This window comes from Pristiophorus japonicus, chromosome 15 (assembly GCF_044704955.1).
Source record: "Pristiophorus japonicus isolate sPriJap1 chromosome 15, sPriJap1.hap1, whole genome shotgun sequence".
Lineage (NCBI taxonomy): Eukaryota > Metazoa > Chordata > Chondrichthyes > Pristiophoridae > Pristiophorus > Pristiophorus japonicus.
This window is the reverse complement of record NC_091991.1, coordinates 30,612,190-30,635,141: the sequence shown is the minus strand read 5'-3', so window position 1 is coordinate 30,635,141 and position 22,952 is coordinate 30,612,190. Positions and strand designations below refer to the sequence as shown.

General features: G+C 40.4%; 1 pseudogene; it reads left to right on the top strand.

Moving 5' to 3' along the window:
• Nucleotides 1-840: 840 nt before the first annotated feature.
• On the top strand, nt 841-1,075 carry LOC139225971 (U2 spliceosomal RNA; annotated as a pseudogene).
• Nucleotides 1,076-22,952: the final 21,877 nt, after the last annotated feature.

The following is a 22,952-nucleotide window of genomic DNA, read 5'->3' as shown; positions in this document are numbered from 1 at the left end:
CAGCACAGTTTTGGATGACCTCAAGTTTACGTTGGGTAGAACATGGGAAGCCAGCCAGGTCTGCGTTGGAAGAGTCAAATCTAGAGGTAACAAAGACATGGATGAGGGTTTCAGCAGCAGATGAGCTGAGACAGGGACGGAGTTAGGTGACGTTACAGAGGTGGAACTAGATGGTCTTAGTGATGGTGCGGATATGTGGTCGGAAGCTAATTTCAGGGTCAAATATGACACCAAGGTTGTGAACAGTCTGGTTCCGCCTCAGATAGGCTAGGGGGAGGGGACGGAGTTTGTGGCGGGGACTGAAGATAATGTTTTCAGTCTTCACAATATTCAGCTACCTTTACCAACGGTGTTAACAGGAGTGTAAGTATTAAAAAAGCAGTTTGACCCCGAAGCAAACCAAAAAATCAAAGATGCTTTTAAACATATTCCACACGAGATCTGTGTGCTCGTGTAGTCCAACAAATGCTCCAGCCAAACTACTTTCATTCCTTCTCAGCAATGGAGAAGTACTTTACCTTGATTTGGTTCTTTCCCATGGTAAAGCAGCTGAAGTTAAGTTAGTACAAACCCCACGTTCTTGTGGGGTTGCCACCTTTTCTTAAAGTTAGATCTGTTTCTGTACTCATTCTGGGTGCTTGCAGGTCCCAGCCCAACAGTTTCAGGACATGGACAGGCACAACTGCAGGTACCACTCTACAGGCAAGAGGCTGCAACTACATCTGAAATGCTTACCGCTGTCACAGTAAAGTGAAGGAGGTTCAGTCCTCCAAATATCAGTCACTACTATTATGCTGTCTAGCAACTAGGGGATTGTGATTTAACCATAAACATTATGTGAAGGCTTCTCGGCCTTTTGGCTAAGATCAAGTGTAGTACCGTTTCTGACCAGCCACCATGACCTCCGGGTGGTTTCTCCCTGGTCAGGAAGGTATATGCTTGCATTTTTGGAAACAGGAGGTGGGTGGGGAGGTTTGACCCATCCACCTCCACGGAGGTGTGTGGGGGACCTGACCCATCCACCTCCATGGCACGAACCTGGTATTGCAGTACTTCCAGGAACGGTGCAGTGGCTCTAGGCCTTTTGGCTAAGAGCATTGGTGCAGAGTGATCCTTGGCATGTGCAAGGTGACCTCTGGCGTTTGTGATTTGACAAAGAATTGGAACGATTGGCTACGAATTTTATTTAAAAAAAAACAACATTATGTGAAGGCTTGTTTGTCTTTCTTTGCAATTCCCATCTACTCTCTCCTAATCCGACAGATTAAGGAATTTCCTGGAATATCCACCAAACAAATTTATGTCCTGGCAGAAGAGCATTTACTAGATAAGCAAACTTCTCCACAAGGACAATATTTTATTGTCTTTCTAATAGTTATCAAATCTCACATCACCCAGCACAATCTATATCACTACCTCCAAATGGTAAACTGGCACAATTCATATTTTCTCTGTCATCCCCTACAGTTGCATGGTAGGTAGCAGAACCCTGACCTCCCACACGTGGTTACATCTTTTGTGGGAATCAGTTACTTTTGAATAGCATACCTTACTCACGCTGATTGCATCAGGATTTATTTCTTTGTCCGGTCAATGATTACCGAACCATTGTGGCCCTGATGAATTCAATAAACATAATTAGCAATAATCCAAACTGAATGACTTTACCCACTGTGGATGCAGGGTTTGCCATTTAGATATCCACGTGAGAAGTGAAGAGAGTTGCTCGGTGCTGATTGAATCTGATGGATCCTTTAATGCTTCAGTGAATAAATAGACTGCCTGGTGTGGTATCGAGCCACAAAAACGATAAAGATTCAGGTTCTATTCCCAGCCTGTGCTCAATTAGTTGATCCTATCTGAGCTGGCATTAGGGGTGCTATGATTTGCTTCGGTGGCTCTGGGTTAGAGAGGGTAAAATTAACAAGGGATCCTACTCCTGATCATTATTCACGGATTCCTGCTGAAAAGCACATATATATAAGCATTAAGGGATAAAAGAATCGGGGATGGGTGTGAAGTGGTCTCCCATGTCACTGATTCCTGCTGAAAAACACATGTTTATAGCACCAAGGGATGAAAGAATCAGGCATGGGTGCGAAGTGCTCTCCTATGATTTAACCAACTTGCCGACGCTCAGTCTAGCCTTGATGAACTGTCACTTATGTGAGGTATGTGGAACTGTATTCACAGTGCATTTAGGACTCAAGGGGAGAAAAGGTCTGAAAAGTAGAAAAGACATTTATTTTACATCCCCTTCTATTTTCTTTTCTTTGATCTCCACACATCTCTTGTTGGGGAGAATACTGCAGGTGAGAAGTGTTAACACATTTATAATAGAACTGTATGTGAAGTGCCTATATTAAAATACATCTTTTGCTAAATTAAACCCTCTGTGGCCTCGATTATACTTGATTTTTTACATATATGGCTACTGTACAAGACCCTTAATAAACATGATTTATCCCAAAAAATCTACTGTAACCAGAGTATTGTTAAAATAAGCATAGCTTTAACTAGTTACAGTAGTTGTAGAAAGCTTACACAATAGAGCTTAAAATAACGAATACGATTTGAGAACTTGTCCATTCCACACAGTCTGAATAATTAACAAACCTCCTGAAGACATTGACGACTTGCTGGGCTACAGAGCCCTGAAACACCGCCCTCCACCATGGCTGCAGTGTGCACCATCTACAAGATGCACTGCAGAAACTCGCCTAGGCTTCTTTGTCAGCACCTCCCAAACCCGTGACGTCTACCACCTCAAAGGACAAGGGCAGCAGCTGCAATGGGATCATCATCTCCAAGTTCCCCTCCAAGCCACATATCACCTTCGTCGTCACTGGGTCAAAATCCTGGAACTCCCTCCGTAACAACACTGTGGAAGTACCTTCACTACACGGACTGCAGCGGTTCAAGGCGACTCACCACCACCTTCTCAAGGGTAATTACGGACGGGCAATAAATGATGGTTTTGCTAGAGGTGCCCACATGAATATAAAAAAAGTGATTTCTGGCAGTCTACTTCAATTGCAGGGACCCGATTCTGTCTTCACTAGGAATACATACAAGCACGCTTGTTGCTGGATAGTTATAAGTAGTGGGATCCCTAGTTGATTTCCTCCTTCTGACCCAGGAATGTGCCATCCAGGCCAAGATCAGGTAACTCAGCACAAATTGGGAATCAAACCTGGAAACTTATTTTTGTAATATGGAGTTAACAAAGCTACTTCTAACATTTGTTACAATTTTAGTTTGCTGTTTCAGTGCCACAATGTAAGTAAAAACACTTTGGAAAAAGTAAGAACTGGCCCAGCTACTTAAAACTTCCCAGGCTGGCAGTTTTAAGATTAAGGTGCAGATTAAAACAATTGCAAAACTGAACTTTTCACTGGAGAAATGAGGATTAAGAGCTGACAAAATACAGGTTTTAAAATGCTGCAAGAATATGTATGTAGGTGTTAGAAAATTATTTAACTTGCATTATCAACACAGAGCATCAACCTAAAAAGTTCAAGAAAGTAAATTTGCTTTACCTTTTTTTAAAAACCAGAGAACTGTGCATGTGGAATAGACCACAGGTTTTCAAACCTGATCGGAGATAGGATCCCTGTGGAACCAAGGGGCCACCTGGTTTCTGTATTTTTGTGGATTTACTAGCACACTATTTGTTATTATATATCATAAAATGAATCATAGAATGGTTACAGCACGGAAGGCAACAATCCGGCCCGTCAAGCCCGTGCCGGCTCTCTGCAAGAGCACCTCTGCTAGTCCCACTCTCCTGCCCTTTCCCTGTAGCCCTGCAATTTTTATTTTCGTACTATTAGCCTTTTTGATTGCTTTTTGTACCTGTGCTTTTAGTGAATTGTATACATGGACACCAAAATTCCTTTGTTTCTCTACAGCTCCTAGTCTCTCATCATTAAGAAAATATCAATATAAACTTTCCTGTCAGAAAGTTAGGGCAAGAGTTCCTGAGTGTGTGCTAATATTTACAGGGAATCTTCCACACAGAAAGGTTTGAAAACAGATATAGTTACTACTGTGTAAATTAAAGCAACTAAAAATAGATAAATAGCTGATTAGAACAGGACAAGAGCTATTAGGACAAGAATAAGTACAACTTGAGATAATGCTATTTGGATATGATTGTTCCTGAATGGGTGCGACCAATGTCATGTCAACCAAGGCAGCTTGTAAAATGCAGGATTGTAAGATTAGATGGGCATTCTGTAATTTTGCTGAATTGCCTCTGGGGGCAGGTAGAAACTTTGCAAATCCTTTCTTCAGGAGATTTAACTGGGTTGCGTAGAGTCAATGATATAGTATATGGTCTGCGGTAGGCATTTGCTTGATGTGCCAACAAAAAAATTCTCATTCCACGTTACATTCTAAAAGACAAAATTACCAGGTTTATCCACTTCTGCACAGGCCAAGCTGCGATTATCAACCCATTTGTCATGAATGGCAGGATCATCACAGGCCAGTGAACACAGAATGGGAAAATCCCAGTCAGTATGTGCTGATCACTAAAGTTTGGACTATTGCAGATTCGGTTTTTATTTTGTGTTTTTAAAAGATATTTGGTGAACGACGATAGTTCAGTTAACTGATTTCTTTCTTCTTGCTGTGTATAAATTAGTTTTTCTATCTTGTCATAATGGTTGCTTTCTTGCTGCTGCAGAAGTTATGTTTGATTAGCATCCGACACACGGACAAACAGCAAATCCTAAGATATTGGATTCATGAGAATTTTATACTATCTGATAAGTTAATTTTTGTAACTCTTATAATTCTTTAAAGAGCATAGACTCATCCTTAAAAACTACCTTTTGAATTATTCATTAAAAAAATACAAACAAAACCAACTGAAAACTCGACATATTCAATATAATGCAGACTTCTTTTTCATTTGACTTAAAATATTCTGCTTTCACCAGGTAAAATGGATATCCAACCTGCTGAGCATTAAACACAAGATAGTTGTGCCATACAGTGGCAAGGCTTTGCAGATGTCATTTCGCAGATAGCAAGTTCCTGACATGCTGTGAGGATGATTCTCAGAGTGTACAGTAGGCACTTTAACCCATGATACGGAGAGTACGATAGTTACTAATTTTCGTGCGTAACACTGTCACTGCATTTCAGATGTTTTGATGTGATGAAGCACAATAGAAATGCATGTTTATTTAACTTTATATATTACCTGCATAAATCAAGAGAGTCTGGCACAGTGTAATGCAGTGTCCATAAATAAGGAGGTGGGGGGAGGGGGGAGGGGGTTTGTGTGTCAGAGACCCATCTGGCATGATTCCTAGGGGATCGAAGCTACTGTTTTTACTCTAGAGTGCTGCATCTGATGCCAAGACCAGAGTCAAGTTGGCTCTGAACTGAAAGCTGGAATCAATTACAGGACAGTGTGGTGTGTTAGGTGCTTTCCTCGAACTTTCTTGCCTTCTGAGTATCTTCACCGAGATAAGCACTGATAAAGCGGGGCTTACCCAGGGGAATCTTCCAGACAAACCCGCTGCAGGGTCCTCTGATGCTTCTTTTGTTTCTCATATCGGAAAAAAGGACATGGGAGGAAGACAAATGTATGGTTTTCAACTGATCATACAATCATAGAAATTTACAGCACGGAAGGACGCCATTCCGGCCTATCGTGTCCGTGCGGCCGACAAAGAGCTATCCAGTCTAATCCCACTTTCCAGCTCTTGGTCTGTAGCCTTGTAGGTTACGACACTTCAAGTACATATCCAAGTACCTTTAAATGTGGAGCAGGTTTATGCCTCTACCACCCTTTCAGTTAGTGAATTACAGAACCCCACCACCCTCTGGGTGAAAAATTTTCCCCTCAAATCTCCTCTATACCTCCGACCAATTACTTTAAATCTATTGGTTATTGACCCCTCTGCTCAGGGAAATAGGTCCTTCCTATCCACTCTAGGCCTCTCAATTTTATACACCTCAATAAGGTCTCCCTCAGCCTCCCCTGTTCCAAAGAAAACAACCTCAGCCTATCCAATCTTTCCTCATAGCTAAAATTTTCCAGACCAGACAACATCCTGTTAAATCTCCTCTATACCCTCTCTAGTGCAATCACATTTTTCCTGTAATGTGATGACCAGAACTGCACGCAGTACTCTAGCTGTGGCCTAACTATAGTGTTTTATACAGTTCAAGCATATTATCCCTGCTCTTGTATTCGATGCCTCGGCTAATAAAGGCAAGTATTCCCTTTGCCTTCTTAATCAGCTCATCGACCTGGCCTGCAACCTTCAGGGATCTGTGGACATGCACCACGTCCCCCAAATTGTGATGCTGTTTCTTGTTCTTGCGTTTGCCAGCCAAGAAGTATCTCACTTTGGGTTGCAGTTGCCATTTTAACCATTCCAAAAAACATTCTCACAAGGCAACACTGTGGTTGCGGAGAAAGTACTGATGAGATCTATCATGACTGTCGGCAGCAAACTGTTTCCATCCTTTAATGCAAAGTTACTGTATCTGTTTGGTGGACATAGCATAAAGCATAGACTCAATTCTTCAAAATAAAATAAAATTCTCGGCTAACAAACACAAATCCCAACATGGTCGACATGTGAGAATAGGCTTTTTGCAATATGGCTTGTCTGCAGGAAAGCAGGATCAGGTGGCTCCTGCAAAAAAGTATATGAAATGGATTTCCCAATTAATGTGACTCCTCAATATGTGGATTATAATGAAATAGCGGCATTAATATTTTAACAAGTTGTTAGAGATCATTTCAATTTTTAGCTGGGTGACCAATTAAATATGATTTTGGAGAAAACTCAACCTAAGCAATACTGAGACTTATTTTAGTTTGGCCTAAATCATAGACTCATACAGGGCAGAAGGAGGCCATTCAGCCCATCGTGTCAGTGCCAGTCCTTTCAAAGAGCAATCCAGTTCATTCCACTCAAGTGCTCTTTTCCCTCATAGACCTGCAAATTTTTTCTTTTCAAGTATTGCATTTTACAGCATTGGCTTTACAGCCACTGCAGCTAAACATCACGTATTTGCAGCCTTATTTGTAAACAACCCCATTCTAGTCTTGAGAGTCAGGTCAGGCCTCTATGTTCACTTACTGCACCTTTTATTATGCTTGGCTTTCCCTGTCCTACTGAGTGAACAATAATTTGCAAACTTGTTTGTGTAGACTATAAATATTTACACAATTCCAAGCACCTTCCCGGCGGTCACAATGACAATCTCTGTAAGGTAGCGTCAACTACTCAAAGGAGAACAGCGCCATCATTACAGAGATGTTTTTAATTATACAGCAACAAAAATAACATTCATGTAAGTCACGAAATACAGGAACCTGTTTAGCAATCTGATAATCCTGTAGACCCTTTGGGATCTAAATCGACACTCTTATAAGGATTGAAAACATATGGTATGCTGGAATGAAGTGGGGCCCACACAGTTTAACTTGTTAATATTTAAAAATGTAAATTTAAGATAAATCTATTATGACTTCCTATAATAATGGGATGTCTAGTTTGGCTATCCATTCGATGGCCTCCTGATACGCCGAGTGGAGAAATAAGATGTCCCCCGCGACAGATATTAGTGGGCAGGTTGCTGTGATGTGTTCCATGGTGTAGCACTCATGGACACAGTTGCACTTCGGGTCATCCCTCATCTTCCACGTGTAGTAGGTGGCTGTATCGTCCATGCCGTGTGCGGATTCAGTTGAACGCTCTCCGTCTTTGGGGGGGTGGGGGGGGGGGGCGAAGTCAGGGACCTCTGCTGTTGGGTCAGTGATGATGTGTTGGTTCTTTATGTTGCATGGGTGCCATGATTCCGTCCATCTGGATAGTGAATATTGGCAGTTGTTTCCTCAGAATGGCCGCGCGATTTTAAAGTGCTTCCGTGGTGGGGTTTTCAAGTCTTTGTGAATGGGAAGGTTTATGTTGCTCATGATTTCTTCCATCTCATGGAGCACGGTGGCGTCGCAGCAAATGACAGGCGGGGCAATGTGGGACAGCACCAGGAGCCACTCAGTTGGAATGGACTTGAGAGCATCCCTGACACCGTCGTCATGGCGGCACTTAGCTGCACGTGCATGATCTTTGTGTGGTGGCTGCAGGACCATGGGGCAGAACAGTATTCTGCAGCACAGTATAATATGGCCATTGTTGTGGTGTGAAGTGTTCTGGCTGTGCTCCCCCATGACATTACATTATAAACTTATCCAGTCATACAAAATAATAATAATTTTGGCAAAATTGTGGGAAACAATTTCCTTTTCCCCCATCCTAATCCTGGCCCATCACACACGAACACAATTGGAGGGATCCATAACTATCATTTGCAGTTTTGCAAAATTCTAATCAGTTGCAGAGCTAGGTATTATACTAACTAACTGTGACACTTCACTGAAATAATGTTTTAGTTGCATATTCTCCTGCAACTTCTAACTTACTGATTTTTCAAATGTTGAAATCTAAACTGTTCAACTAAAATCTTTCAGTTTTACCAGGATTAATTTTGTTCTCATAACAAACTGTAAAATAAGGCACACATCTTGATCAAGATCCTGGCTGTAGCTTTCCACACCCATTTACCTCTGATTCCACAATCTTGTACAATCACCATATTCAATTTCCAGCTTTCCTGAGTTCCCTTTCACTAGCTGGTTGCATATCAATGAGCATACAGTCCTTTTGGTTTGCATGTGATCTCCAGGATATACAATGTAAGTTTAGAAAATATTTCGAACTCATAGGAGCATCTGTTTATAACATTTAAAATGACTTCCGAAGCACATATTTTACAAACCACTTGAGCATATATTCCAGTTTGGTACAAAATATTGCTTTAATTTGCTTATTTGTATTAAAGCTACATCAATGGTAATTTAGCAGCTATGTTGCTCTCTGGACTGCTAATATACTGATATAGTTCTCAAGACCTAGACCAAGATAAGAAAATAAACCTGCTGTTTCTAACTATTAAACTGGCACAGAAACGTTTTCTACTCTCCTGCCAATTTTTAAGACAGCTTTGCTTGCCTGTGGTGCACTGCATATCTTACCTTCTGACCTAGAGAGGAGGAGCGAAAAACTGCAGTGCAAAAAGGCCAGGGACAGAATGTACATTGCCATGGAAATGCAATCAACAAAAGGGTACTGAACCTAAACTTCCCAAATGTAGTGAGGCCATAATAAATCCGACATCAGCTTGCAAAGTTTATGGAGAGTCAGACCTCACACCAGTTAACACTTTCCTATCGGAACAGAATTGGGATAATTGGTGCAATGATACAAATAACGAATAAAAATAAATCTATTGATGTATATACTGTATATCGCTGTAACTGGTTATTCTGCACCAATAAAATAAATATTTACCACCTTATAGATCTAGAATTAGCTTATCACCAGAATACAGTGTGTGATGCTTAATAGAAAATGCTCTGCCTGGGGGAAATAAACCATAGGGATGTGTTCTTGAACTCCTTTTTGTGAATGAGATGGACTTAAATGCACATAGCATGCTAAATAAGGTTGGTGAACCTTGGGCTCAAGTTGCCACATGGAACTATGATACTGTGACAATAACAGATCTAGCTCAAAGAAGGGGAGGATTGGGAACTTAATAGTCTTGACTACAAGGTATTCAGGAAAGACAGGGAAGGAAAAAAAGTTGGGGTTTGCAGTATTGATTAAATAAACTATTGTAGCACTGGAGAGGGATGATGTAGTTGAGGGGTCAAAGACAGAATCCATTTGGTTAGAATTAAGGAACAATAGAGGAGCTATTATGCTACTGGGTGTATACTATAGGCCACTAGTGGGAAGGAGTTAGAGGAGTAAATCTGCAGAAAGATGCAAGAACTAGAGTAGTGATTATGGGGGGAACCTCAGTTACATAGAAACACAGAAAATACATGCAGGAATAGGCCACTCGGCCCTTCGAGCCTGCTCCGCCATTCAATGAGTTCATGGCTGAACATGCAATTTCAGTACCCCATTCCTGCTTTCTCGCCATACCCCTTGATCCCCCTAGTAGTAAGGACTACATCTAACTCCTTTTTGAATATATTTAGTGAATTGGCCTCAACAACTTTCTGTGGTAGAGAATTCCACAGGTTCACCACTCTCTGGGTGAAGAAGTTTCTCCTCATCTCGGTCCTAAATGGCTTACCCCTTATCCTTAGACTGTGACCCCTGGTTCTGGACTTCCCCAACATTGGGAACATTCTTCCTGCATCTAACCTGTCTAAACCCGTCAGAATTTTAAACGTTTCTATGAGATCCCCTCTCATTCTTCTGAACTCCAGTGAATACAAGCCCAGTTGATCCAGTCTTTCTTGATATGTCAGTCCCGCCATCCCGGGAATCAGTCTGGTGAACCTTCGCTGCACTCCCTCAATAGCAAGAATGTCCTTCCTCAAGTTAGGAGACCAAAACTGTACACAATACTCCAGGTGTGGCCTCACCAAGGCCCTCTACAACTGTAGTAACACCTCCCTGCCCCTGTACTCAAATCCCCTCGCTATGAAGGCCAACATGCCATTTGCTTTCTTAACCGCCTGCTGTACCTGCATGCCAACCTTCAATGACTGATGTACTATGACACCCAAGTCCTAATACAAACTGGGATAGTAACAGTGTTAAGGGGAAAGGGGGGACGAATTCCTGAAATGTGTACTAAAGAACTTCATCAGTGTTTCCAGTTCAACAAAGGAAGCAGTTCTGGATCTAGTACTGGAAAAATAAGTGGGGCAAATGGAGTACAAGAACATAAGAAATAGGAACAGGAGTAGGCCATACGGCCCCTCGAACCTGCTCTGCCATTCAATAAGATCATGGCTCATATGATCATAGACTCAGCGCCACTTTCCCGCCCGCTTCCCATAACCCCTTATCGGGTAAGAAACTGTCTATTTCTGTCTTAAATTTATTCAATGTCCCAGCTTCCATAGCTTTCCGAGGCAGCGAAATCCACAGATTTACAACCCTCAGAAAAAATTTCTCCTCATCTCGGTTTTAAATGGGCAGCCCCTTATTCTAAGATCGTGCCCTCTAGTTCTAGTCTCCCCCATCAGTGGAAACATTCTCTCTGCATCCACCTTGTCAAGCCCCCTCATAATCATAATCATATACGTTTCGATAAGATTACCTCTCATTCTTCTGAATTCCAATGAGTAGAGGCACAACCTACTCAACCTTTCCTCATAAGTCAACACCCCTCATCCCCGGAATCAACCTAGTGAACCTTCTCTGAACTGCCTCCAAAGCAAGTATATCCTTTCATAAATATGGAAACCAAAACTGCACGCAGTATTCCAGGTGTGGCCTCACCAATACCTTATATAGCTGTTGTAAGACTTCCCTGCATTTATAATCCATCCCCTTTGCAATAAAGGCCAAGATACCATTGGCCTTCCTTTCCTGATCACTTGCTGTACCTGCATACTATCCTTTTGTGTTTCATGCACAAGTACCCCCAGGTCCCGCTGTAATGCGGCACTTTGCAATCTTTCGCTATTTAAATAATAACTTGCTCTTTGATTTTTTCTGCCAAAGTGCATGACCTCACACTTTCCAACATTATATTCCATCTGCCAAATTTTTGCCCACTCACTTAGCCTGTCTATGTTCTTTTGCAGATTTTTTATATCCTCCTCACACATTGCTTTTTCTTCCATCTTTGTATCGTCAGCAAACTTGGCTACGTTACACTCAGTCCCTTCTTCCAAGTCGTTAATATAGATTGTAAATAGTTGGGGTCCCAGCTTTGATCTCTGCGGCACCCCACTAGTTACTGGTTGCTAACCAGAGAATGAACCATTTATCCCGACTTTCTGTTCTCTGTTAGTTAGCCAATCCTCTATCCATGCTAATATTACCCACAACCCTGTGAACTTTTTTCTTGTGCAGTAACCTTTAATGTGGCACCTTGTCAAATGCCTCTGGAAGTCCAAATACACCACATCCACTGGTTCCCCTTCATCCACCCTGTTACATCCTCAAAGAACTCCAGCAAATTTGTCAAACATGATTTCCTCTTCATAGATCCATGCTGACTGCCTGACCAAATTTTGCTTTCCAAAATGTCCTGCTACTGCTTCTTTAACAATGGACTCCAACATTTTCCCAACCACAGATGTTAGGCTAACTGGTCTATAGTTTCCTGCTTTTTGTCTGCCTCCTTTTTTAAATAGGGTCATTACATTTGCAGTTTTCCAATCTGCTGGGACCTCCCCAGAATCCAGGGAATTTTGGTAAATTTCAACCAATGCATCCACATTCCCTGTCGTTACTTCTCTTAAGACCCTAGGATGCATGCCATCAGGTCCAGGGATTTATCTGCATTTAGTCCCATTATCTTACTGAGTACCACCTCCTTAGTGATTGTGTTAAGTTCCTCCCCCCCCTCCCATAGCCCCTTCAGTGAGTTGAAAAGGGATTTCGGCCAAGTGGATTGAAATCAAAAATTGGTAGGCAAAACAGTAATTGAACAATGGGAGGCATTCAAAGAGGACATGGTATGGGTACAGAAGACACATTCCCACAAGGGGAAAAGGAAGGGTATCCAAAGCTAGAGCTCCCTGGATGACTAAAAATATACAGATTAAAATGAGACAGAAAAGGAGGCTTATGACAAATGTAAGATTCATAATACAATGGAGAACCAATTTCAACACAGGCAGGACAGTGATCTAAAAAAAGTGAATAAGAGGGACAGAGTATGATAATAGATTAGCGGCTAACATAAAATGGAACCCACAACTCTCTTTATAAATAGTAACAGGGTAGTCAAAGGAAGGGTGGGGCTGATTCGGGACCAAAAAGGAGATTGAGGCAGAGGGCATGGCTGAGGTGCTAAATACTTTGCATCTGTCTTCACTGGAGAAGTGGATGCTGCCAATGTAGTAGAAAAATATTGGATAGGATAAAAATAAAGAGGTACTTCAAAGGTTGGCAGTCCTCAAAGTAGAAAAGACACATGGGATGCTTCCTAGGTTACTGAGGGAAGGGTGGAAATTGCAGAGGCTCTGGCCACAATCTTCCAACCCTCCTTAGATATAGGGGTGGTGCCAGAGGACTGGAGGATTACAAATGTTACACCCGTTTTTTAAAAAAAAAGGGGAGAGATATAAATCCGACAACTATAGGCCAGGACAAAATTAATTGGTATTTAATTGCTAATAAATTAAATTCAGCACGGATTTGTTAAAGGCAAATTGTGTTTGATCAACTTGATTGAGTTCTTTGATGAAGTAATGGAGAGGGTTGATGAGGGTAGTGCGGTTGATGTGCATATGGACTATCAAAAGGTGTTTGACTAAGTATCATAGAATAGACTTGTTAGCAAAATTAAAGCCCATGGGATTAAAGGGACAGTGGCAGCGTGGATACACATTGCTTTCTGTTCCATAACCAGACAGTAGTGAACAGTTGTTTTTTTAGATTGGAGAGAAATATACAGTGGTATTCCCTAGGGGTTGGTATTGGACCACTGCTCTTTTTGATATATATTAATAACCTGGACTTAGGTATACAAGGTATAATTTCAAAGTCTGCAGATGATATAAAACTCAGAAATGTAGTAAACAATGAGAAAGATAGAGACAGACAGGTGAAATGGACAGACACAGGCAGATGGAATTTAAGGCTGAGAAGTGATGCATTTTGGTAGGAAGAATGAGAGGCAATATAAACTAAATGGCACAATTTTAAAGGGGGTGCAGGAACAGAAACACCTGGGGGTGTTTGAACACAAATTTGAAGGTGGCAGGACAAGTTGAGGCTGTTAAAAAAGCGTATGGGATCCTTGGCTTTATTAATCGAGGCAGAGAAGTTATGCTAAACCTTATAAAACACTGGTTAGGCCTCAGCTGGAGTATTGTATTCAATTCTGGGCACCACATTTTAGGAAGTCCTGTCAAGGCCTTGGAGAGGTACAGAATACATTTACTAGAATGGACCCAGGGATGAGGAACTTCAGTTATGTGAAGGGAATGGAGAAGCTAGGGTTGTTCGCCTTAGAGAGAATGGTAAAGAGGAAATTTGATAATGTGACAACATGAAAGGTTTTGATAGAGTAAATAAAGAGAAACTGTTTCCAGTGGCAGTAGGGTTGGTAACCAGAGGACACAGATTTAAGGTGATTGTCAAAAGAACCAGAGGCGACATGAGGAAACATCATTTTATGCAGCGAGTTGTTGTGATACGGAATGCACTACCTGAAAAGGTGGTGGAAGCAGATTCAATAAAAAAGGGAATTGGATAAGTATTTGAAGGGAAAAAAATACAGGGCTATGGGGAAAGAGCAGAGGAGTTAGATTAACTGGATAGCTCTACCAAAGAGCCGACATAGGCACGAAGGGTCGAATGGCCTTCTGTGCTGTATCATTCTATAAGCAAATTATTTTTTACATGGATAAGTATCAGGTAGTGCATTTACGAAGATGGAACAGAAAATATTCTATTTTAAGTTAGGCTAGTAGGACAGGAATTGGGAAAAGCTCGGCCCCATCGGATTTGACAGGTGCTTCACCTTGAAAGAGAGACATGGTAACATTTGAGAGAGGAATGACCCACTCAAATTCATTTCGAAACAAAACAAACTTAAAAAAGTGAACTAAAATTAAAATCCCAATGGCAGAAGCCATAAAGATTTGAGAGTGATTACTGATCATACTGTGCAGCGTGATATCATTATTAATAAGCTTATTTGGGTGCTGGGCATTGTATTAAAATCAGAATAAGTTTCTTGGCATTGCCCAAATCAATGGCGAGGCTAAATACATGCAGTTTTAGTCACCTTACCTCAGCAATTATACAGATGCATTGGAAAAGGTTTACAGAATGACAAGATGATTCCAGATCTTGGCGATGAAGAAAGCCTAAAAGCAACTAAACTTAATTTCCCTGGACAAAAGACTGAGGGGAGACATGATACACATTTTTAAATAATGAAAGGCAGCGATTCAGGTTGAAATAAGCAAGCTATTTGAGTTGGGCAGTAAACAAACCTTGTACAAAGTTAGAGATTAGAAAAAAGACCTTTCACACAGGATAGTGGACGTGTAGAACAGATTCCTAGATATCTGGGGTAAATTGGCTTCTTTAAAAGGGAGCAAGATTGATATCTGTATATAAATGGGATTGATGGTTATGGATATAACAGCACTTTTTGATGTTTTTTCAGGGGATATAGGGGAAGGAATCTTAGTGTTTATTGGAGGAAAGCATTTGGGCAGAAATCCACGATATCGCACAATATCACATATTGGCTTGAAGGGCCGAGTGAGCTTTTCTCACTGCAGACCTTTTTCTGTCCTGTAATTTCAGCAGAGGCCATTTGGCCCATTGCATTTGTGATGGTGCTAGCTCCACATTAGACATTTCTACTTTAATCCTATTTCCCATTTTTACCTTAATCCATATCCTTTAATATTTTTCTTCAAGTGCTTATCCAATTCCCTCTGAAGTACAGTCCTCACCACTTGTACCATCCATGGGCAGCCGCACATCAGCAAATACACTAACCATTTGTTAGTACCATTGAAGTCAATTCTTATAACATGCTGAGCGCGCGGGTTGTTTCGGGCAGTTTAATAAGCTCTTCATACCTCATCATATTTGTATTTAAATCCTTCCAAGATCATTTTGTGTCTGTGTTTTGAACTCTCATTATTAACAATCACACATTTGGTGAACCTGTGGAATTCTCTACCACAGAAAGTTGTTGAAGCCAATTCACTAAATATATTCAAAACGGAGTTAGATGTAGTCCTTACTACTCGGGGGATCAAGGGGTATGGCGAGAAAGCAGAAATGGGGTACTGATGTTGCATGTTCAGCCATGAACTCATTGAATGGTGGTGCAGGCTCGAAGGGCCGAATGGCCTACTCCTGCATCTATTTTTCTATGTTTTTCTATGTTTTCTATTTGAAACTAGAATCCCACCTATGGCTCAGTTTCTAGTAACTGCTGCAAGGTTTTAAGAAATCCTGTCCTTCCTGCATTTCTCCAATCAGTAATTTAAGAACATGGGAAAACCCTTTCTATGTTAAATTTTGTTAATAACCACGGGGATCGATTTCTTCTCTGTTCCTGTTCTCTGCGTTTCTGAAAGATGGTACACCGTCCAATACTTATAAGCAGGCTAATCACGTTAACCCCAACGTACTCGCTATAAGTTGTGGAGACAGTCTCATGATTGACTTGGAGTGAATAGCCGCATGGTAATGTATTTCATATTATGCCTTGTGAGAAAAATTCTTCTAACCAACTAATCTTAAATTTATGCCCCCTTGCTACTGATTCATTGACCAAAGGAAATAATATTTCACTAGTGTGAGGTAATATGTTTTGGGAGGAAAAATTCCGGAAAGGCGTTGAAGGGTATGGATGAACAGAGACCTCGTGATTCAAATACATAATTTCCTGAAAGTACGAGGGCAGTTAGTTTAATTCATAAAAAAAGGCCAACAGCATTTTGTGTTTTATAAATAGGGGTAAAAGCACAAGAGTAATAATAAATCTGTAGAACATTGGCTAGACCACAGTTGAAATATTGTTTGCAGTTTTGGATGCCCCATTATAGAACGAACATTAAAGCCATAGAGTTAACTCGCCAGAATGATGCTGGGAATGGGAAACTATAATTATGAGGAGAGACTTGAGATATTTGGAATATTTCTACTGGAGTAGAGAAGAATAAGTGGAGATTTAATAGACATTTTTAAAATGTTGGAGGGTTTTCTTAAAGTGTTTAAGGTGTCCTAGTTGGGGTGTTAGGGACAATTTTAAATTGATGACCCCATATCACTATGTGAGTGAAAAGATTAGGACAAATTCCTTTACGCAACAGCTTTTGGAGCATGGAATATTTTGCCACAAGGAATGGTTGAGGTAGAGACCATTGCAACTTTTAGCAGAAAATTAGATAAATATTTTGAGTGGAGGAAGATACAGGGGTATGGGGAGAGTGTAGGCATGTAGGATTAGTTTTGGATTGCTTTAATAAAGTGCCAACAGAGACAATGGACTGAATGGCCTCCTTCTGCGGGTTAAACTTCTATTGTTCATATTTTATTTTCACACTCAAAATTTTGAACACATTGGAGATCTTCCTTAACTGTCTCTGCTTCAGTGAATGCAGCCCTAGTTTTTCCAAGTCTCCCATTATAACTTATCTTCTCAACCTGGTATCATCCAATCAATCTACACTCCAGAATCCCATTTACCTGTTAATGGCATTTTCCACCTGCATTCCCGCTTTCAAAGATCTGTGCACAGCACCCCTAAATTTCTCTTCTTCCATTCTATTGAAAATTTTACTGCTTTGGATATATTTACAAAAGGTTACATCTACATTTTTCCAAAATGCTACATTTATCTACATTAAGTGGCTAGGGCCACAAATGCTACATTTCCCCAACTCGTGTCCTTTCCCAGTTTCCCACATCTTTCCTCTTGTACCCTATGCTGTGCGCTTTAATTTGGCATTGATATCAAATGTTGATATTATTCCCTTAAAGCATATATCTAAATTACTTATACTACCAGTTTCTAACTTTTGCTCACTACTCAGTGTTTGCTCTTCACGAGGGCACAATTTAGCTCCAGTAGTTGGATCGAGTGTTCATTGGAAATTAAATAAACCCATTAATGGATGTGATTCAGCACTACTGTACACAATACTGTACAATATGCTGGATCCACATTTTACCAGGATTTTAGGAAGTATCGGAGCTGAAACTTTTAATAAATCAGTCAATAAAATCATGAGTTGGCACCATGTCAGTTTCCTCCCAACCCCCCTTTTCTTACTAGTCCTCCCCTGAAGGTGGTGATTCCTAGCTACCCGGGTGAGTGGGTCCTCTGGTGTATTGACCAAATGGCCATCGTCCCTTTAAGAGTCTGGACAGCAAGTATCGACAGACTATTCAATAATGAAGAGCATTAGAGGCAGTGTCATACCCAAAGCTGACAAACAAAGATGTATGCACTTTTCAGCATCGATTACTAGGTAATGATCAGTTGTGAGAACCCTGCTGATTTTTCCATTCCTTGGCCTAGGAATGCTTCGGCCCAGTGGTAGTCGTCTCACAGCAGCTCTGCCTGAATTCAGCTGATGGCACCACGACAAACCTGGGGCCTCCCCGAAATGTACTTGGCTGACATTTTGAACATTGACGTTAGCTAAAAATAATATATTTTTTTGTTTTGTCAATAAAATGTGTTCAAATACAAATCGGTCTGTTTGTCACAGCAAGTGTGACATCAGCAGTTTTAGAATATTTGCTCAAAATATTCTAAACTTTTACAATACTAGAAAATGTTATGGTACCTTCAGTGATGTGATCTTCAAAAGGCATGTGAGTAATGTGACATATAGAAATACATGCAGAATTTTTAAAAAGCAAGAAATCGGATGCTTTATGATAAAACTGAAGATTAAAAACCAAAAGGGCCATTTTGGCAGTTAACCACGTGACAATGAGTGGGGTTATTGTATGTGATTAAGTACCTGGTTTTAACTGATCCTCACCTATAATGGACAGATTTCCCAAATTGCATGCTGTGTTATGTAACGGTAATATACTGCTTGCACATAATGAATTACCCACTTAGAATATTATATGCACGAGTTATTATCATGCAGTGAGACATTTGCATCAGTTTTCAAAGCTGACACTTGTCAAATCTGAACCTTGTGCCCTATCTTGACTGCTGGGGCTCAGCAAACACCACCCACAGTAAACATTAAATAATATCAAGCAATGCCAGCACTCTTTCTTCCCTGCACTGAACCTGGAGCCAGGTAGTGGCACCTGCATCCCATAGTTACGATTTGAATTGGATCAGTCCCAAGTTCCAGCGATCTTGCATACAATACAGAGACTGTGTAGTGAGGGATGTTTCAAACTTTCACAATATATTGAGAAGGGAATAAATATTGACCAGAGCAAGAAGAAAGGGAGGGTGGGGTTCGATTCCTGGCGATGCATTCAGGGAAGAACAATGTCCAATCACAGAGGGTATCGTTAAAAAAAAGACAGTAGCCAACAGTTTGTGTACTGATGAAGAAAGAGCAACCACACGCAGATGATGCAGTGAAGGTGGAATAGCATGCAATTCCTGTTGGGGCAGCTTTATTAAAATATCTGATCCTTATCCATACACTGAGGCAGTGTCTCATCCAGAAATGTCTAAATTTTTGTCTTACCGAACCACTTAGTTGCATATTATGGAGCCAAGGGGCCATATATAAACAATTGCAATACAAAATACCAAATTTATGGAATATTTAAGAATGTAAAACTTTCAATTGCAAAATAAGCAAGTTAAAAAATTTTTGTTTTAGTCATCATCCTAGTAGAAGAACTTCCCAGTAATTTATATTAATTTGATTATTTTTGGTAATATGACTTGCTATTTTAATTAATGATCTGGATTTTGGGGTTGGGGCACAATTTTCAAATGATACCAAGAATCTGTGTGAGTGTTAGAACTGTAGAAGATCAGGCAGATCTTAATGTGTTGGGAGATTGGCTCAAGACTTGAAAATGATATATAATTTAAATAAGTGCAGTGTTATGCACGTGGGCAGGGCAAATGCTCAATATTCGTACACCCTCCAGGGAAAGGCATTAAAGATGGTGGAGATAAAGAGATTTGGGCATTCTAGTACATACATGAGCAAAGCTGAGCAGCTAGAGTAAATAGGGTTGTTGGGGTGTATTCATAGAACAATTTGAGTATAAGACTAGATGCATTGCTTTGTCCTTGTAAAAGACCTTAGTCAGGCTGCACTTGGAATACTGTGTCCAGTTTTGGTCTCTGCACATGGTGGGTGATATTGAGGCTCTGGAAAAGGCGCAGAAGAGGGCCATTAGACTAATTCCAAGTCTAAAGCATCTTAGTTATCAAGATAGGCTAAAAAAGAGTTGGGACTCTATACCTTAGACTTAGGATGGATATAATTGAGGTTTATAAGATAATGAAGGGAATAGATGGTGTTCCAGCTGACAGTTTATTTTAATTAAATAGGTTAAGCAGGACCAGGGATCACAAATTTAAGTTGTATAAGGCTAGATTCTAGGTTAGATGTCAGGTGGTGGTTCATTTCCCATAGAATAGTAGAACTCAGGAACAAGCTGCCATTTCATGTGGTGGATGCAGACTCGCTGAATTCCTTCAAGCAAAAGATGGATCTGTTTCTGGCAGCAGCAGAGATCACCTCTTACAGAAGGTAGGTACTACAGGGAATTTAATGAACAGAGTAGAAAAAAGATAGAAATCTACAGTTTAAATTTTTGCAGTACTAAGTGTAAGATTTTCTGGGGGGGATGGGGATGAAGGGAGATTGATTGATGGATGAGATCAAAAGTGAGATTGATAGATTTTGTTAGGTAAGGCTATTAGGGATATGGAACCAAGGTGGGTAAATGGAGTTAAGTTACAGATCAGCCATGATATAATTGAGGTTTGAGGGGCTGATGTTCATATGTTTATATATCAAATAAAGTACATGATGAAATAACATTCTTTGGGGGGGGGGGGGGGGCGGGGAAAAGAGGGAGACACACATTAAGAAATGTCAGCTGGTCACTGGAAATATACATTTAAATCCCTTGCACATAAAAACTAAACCCACTGCCCTCAAACGTATCTCCATTAAATTCCATCTGCCACCTGTCTTCCCATTCCACTAACCCAAGTCTTACTGTGAAGTGTTTTAAAGTACTCCTTGCCATTTATGAAACCCACTTGTCAGCATATTTCAAAATTGTTGTCCCATATCCAAATCTTCTATTCATACCGAGAGCAAAAGCGGACCCAGTACTGACCGATGGGGTACAATTCAAATCTTCTACTCCGAGCAATACCCATTTACCCCAACTGCACTTTCCTGTCCAGCAACTTACTTTCTATCCATGCTGCGACTTACACCTTATGCCTGACATTTTCCAACAAACCTAGTGAGAGACATCTAATAGAATCCTTTCTGAAAATCCCTATACACTAAATCTACTGCATTCCCTATCTATCCAATTACTGATTGGTCCAAAAGCTTAAATTTGGCAAACATGACTTGTCTTTAACAAATCCACAATTGGTGTTCTTGATTAAGCTATGTACTTCTAAATTCTCATTAAATTGATGATTTGAGATAAATTTAAAGAATTTTCCCATAATTAATATTAGATTAACTGGCCTATAGGTCTATATATATATATATATATCTTTCTCTCCCTTCTTGAACAAAGGTTTTTCCAGTCAGACAACACAATATGCATATTTGAATCATAGAATGGTTACTGCACAGAAGGATGCCATTCGGCCTGTTGAGCCCGTTAAATTGAGAATTGAAAGATTGCAGCCAGAGATCTATCTCCTCTCTAAATTCTGGACTTAACCACTCTGAGTTCTGCTAATTTTTTCATAATCTACTCCTTTTCCACAGCATTCTCCAATTATTGTTCTATATCCTCCTCGAATACATCTATTTCTCACTTTCGCCATCATTTGTAAAAACTAATGCAAAGTACTTCATATTCTGCCAAATTTTCATCCTTTACAATGAGATATCCTCTTCATTTCTGTGTGGTACTATTTCCTTTTATATTATGATAGTCTTTTGCATATTTCTTTTTCGCCAATGTGGAATTCCTTTTCACTTCCTCACCGCACTTTCTATAATTGTCATGATTATCTTTAGTATTGATAGCCCTAATTTTATCATACGTCGCCCTTTTAAGTTTCAGTTTGGTTTTGATATCTCTATTTATCGACAGAACTCTGTTGCACCCCTTTTGGTCCAAGAAATATATTCATGTTGTACTTTATTCAACTCATATTTGAATATTTCCCACTGTTGCTTTTTTGGACCTGTTTGCTAACTTTTCTGTCCAGTTAATTTGGGCCACATCCCTTGTTATTGCGCTAAACATTGCCCTTTTTCAGTCCAGCATCTTTATCTTTTTTTTTCCTTTTTTTAAAAAAAACATTGGCTCTAACTATGTTCTGATCGCTATTTCCCAATTGCTTTCCTACTCTCGCATCAGTTATTTACTCCACTTTATTTCCTATAACCAAATTAAGCCAACGTTTCTTTCCTTGTGGACTAGAAACATTAAAGCAGTCCTGTATTCTACAAAATGTTTCCCACTTTGATCACATACATTACCATTACCCAGCCTATCACTCAACATTAATACCTTGTTGTTTGCATATATTTCTAAATTGTGTGCAGATTTTTCCTCTATCTCATCTCTACTGTTTGGCGGCTTGTAATGCACACCAAGAATTGTACCACATTGCTTCCCATTTCTTAATTCTAGCCACATGAATTCTGAATAATGCAACACCCTTGAATATCCTCAACGTGTCCAGTACTGATAGAATACTTTAACAATTTTCCTTCCTATTTCTTCTGAAAATATTATAACCAGGAATATTGGCCCCAAGTTTTGTTCCGCGGCAAAAACGGCGCACCTCCGAGCTGGGCGCCTGTTTTTCGCACCGAAAACTGCGCTTAAAAAAAACTCCCATGTGTCTGCTTGGCACGCCGCGCTCTTTGCAGCAGGGGTTGGAGCCTAACACTGGCGCCGATTTTCTAAGTAGTAGGGGGCGGGTACAATTTAAATTAGCCTTCGTGGTGCCGGCAACCCTGCGCGTGCGCGTTGGAGCGTGCGCGCATGCGCAGTCTCACACAAACATTGGCACTCGGCCATTTTTAAAAGGACTGCAGAAAAAGAGATTTGTTTCTTGGACTCCGGCAAAGGCTTGTAATTTAATTTTTTTGATATTTCTGTGTGTGAGGGAGTGCTTTTAGCAGCACTGCTGAATAAATCACCTGCTGAAATCAGTGAGTTCAGCTTTACACTGCTAAACTTGCAGAACCGGTGCTGCATTGGTGCATGCAAATTAAGGACTGTGTGTTTGGAGAA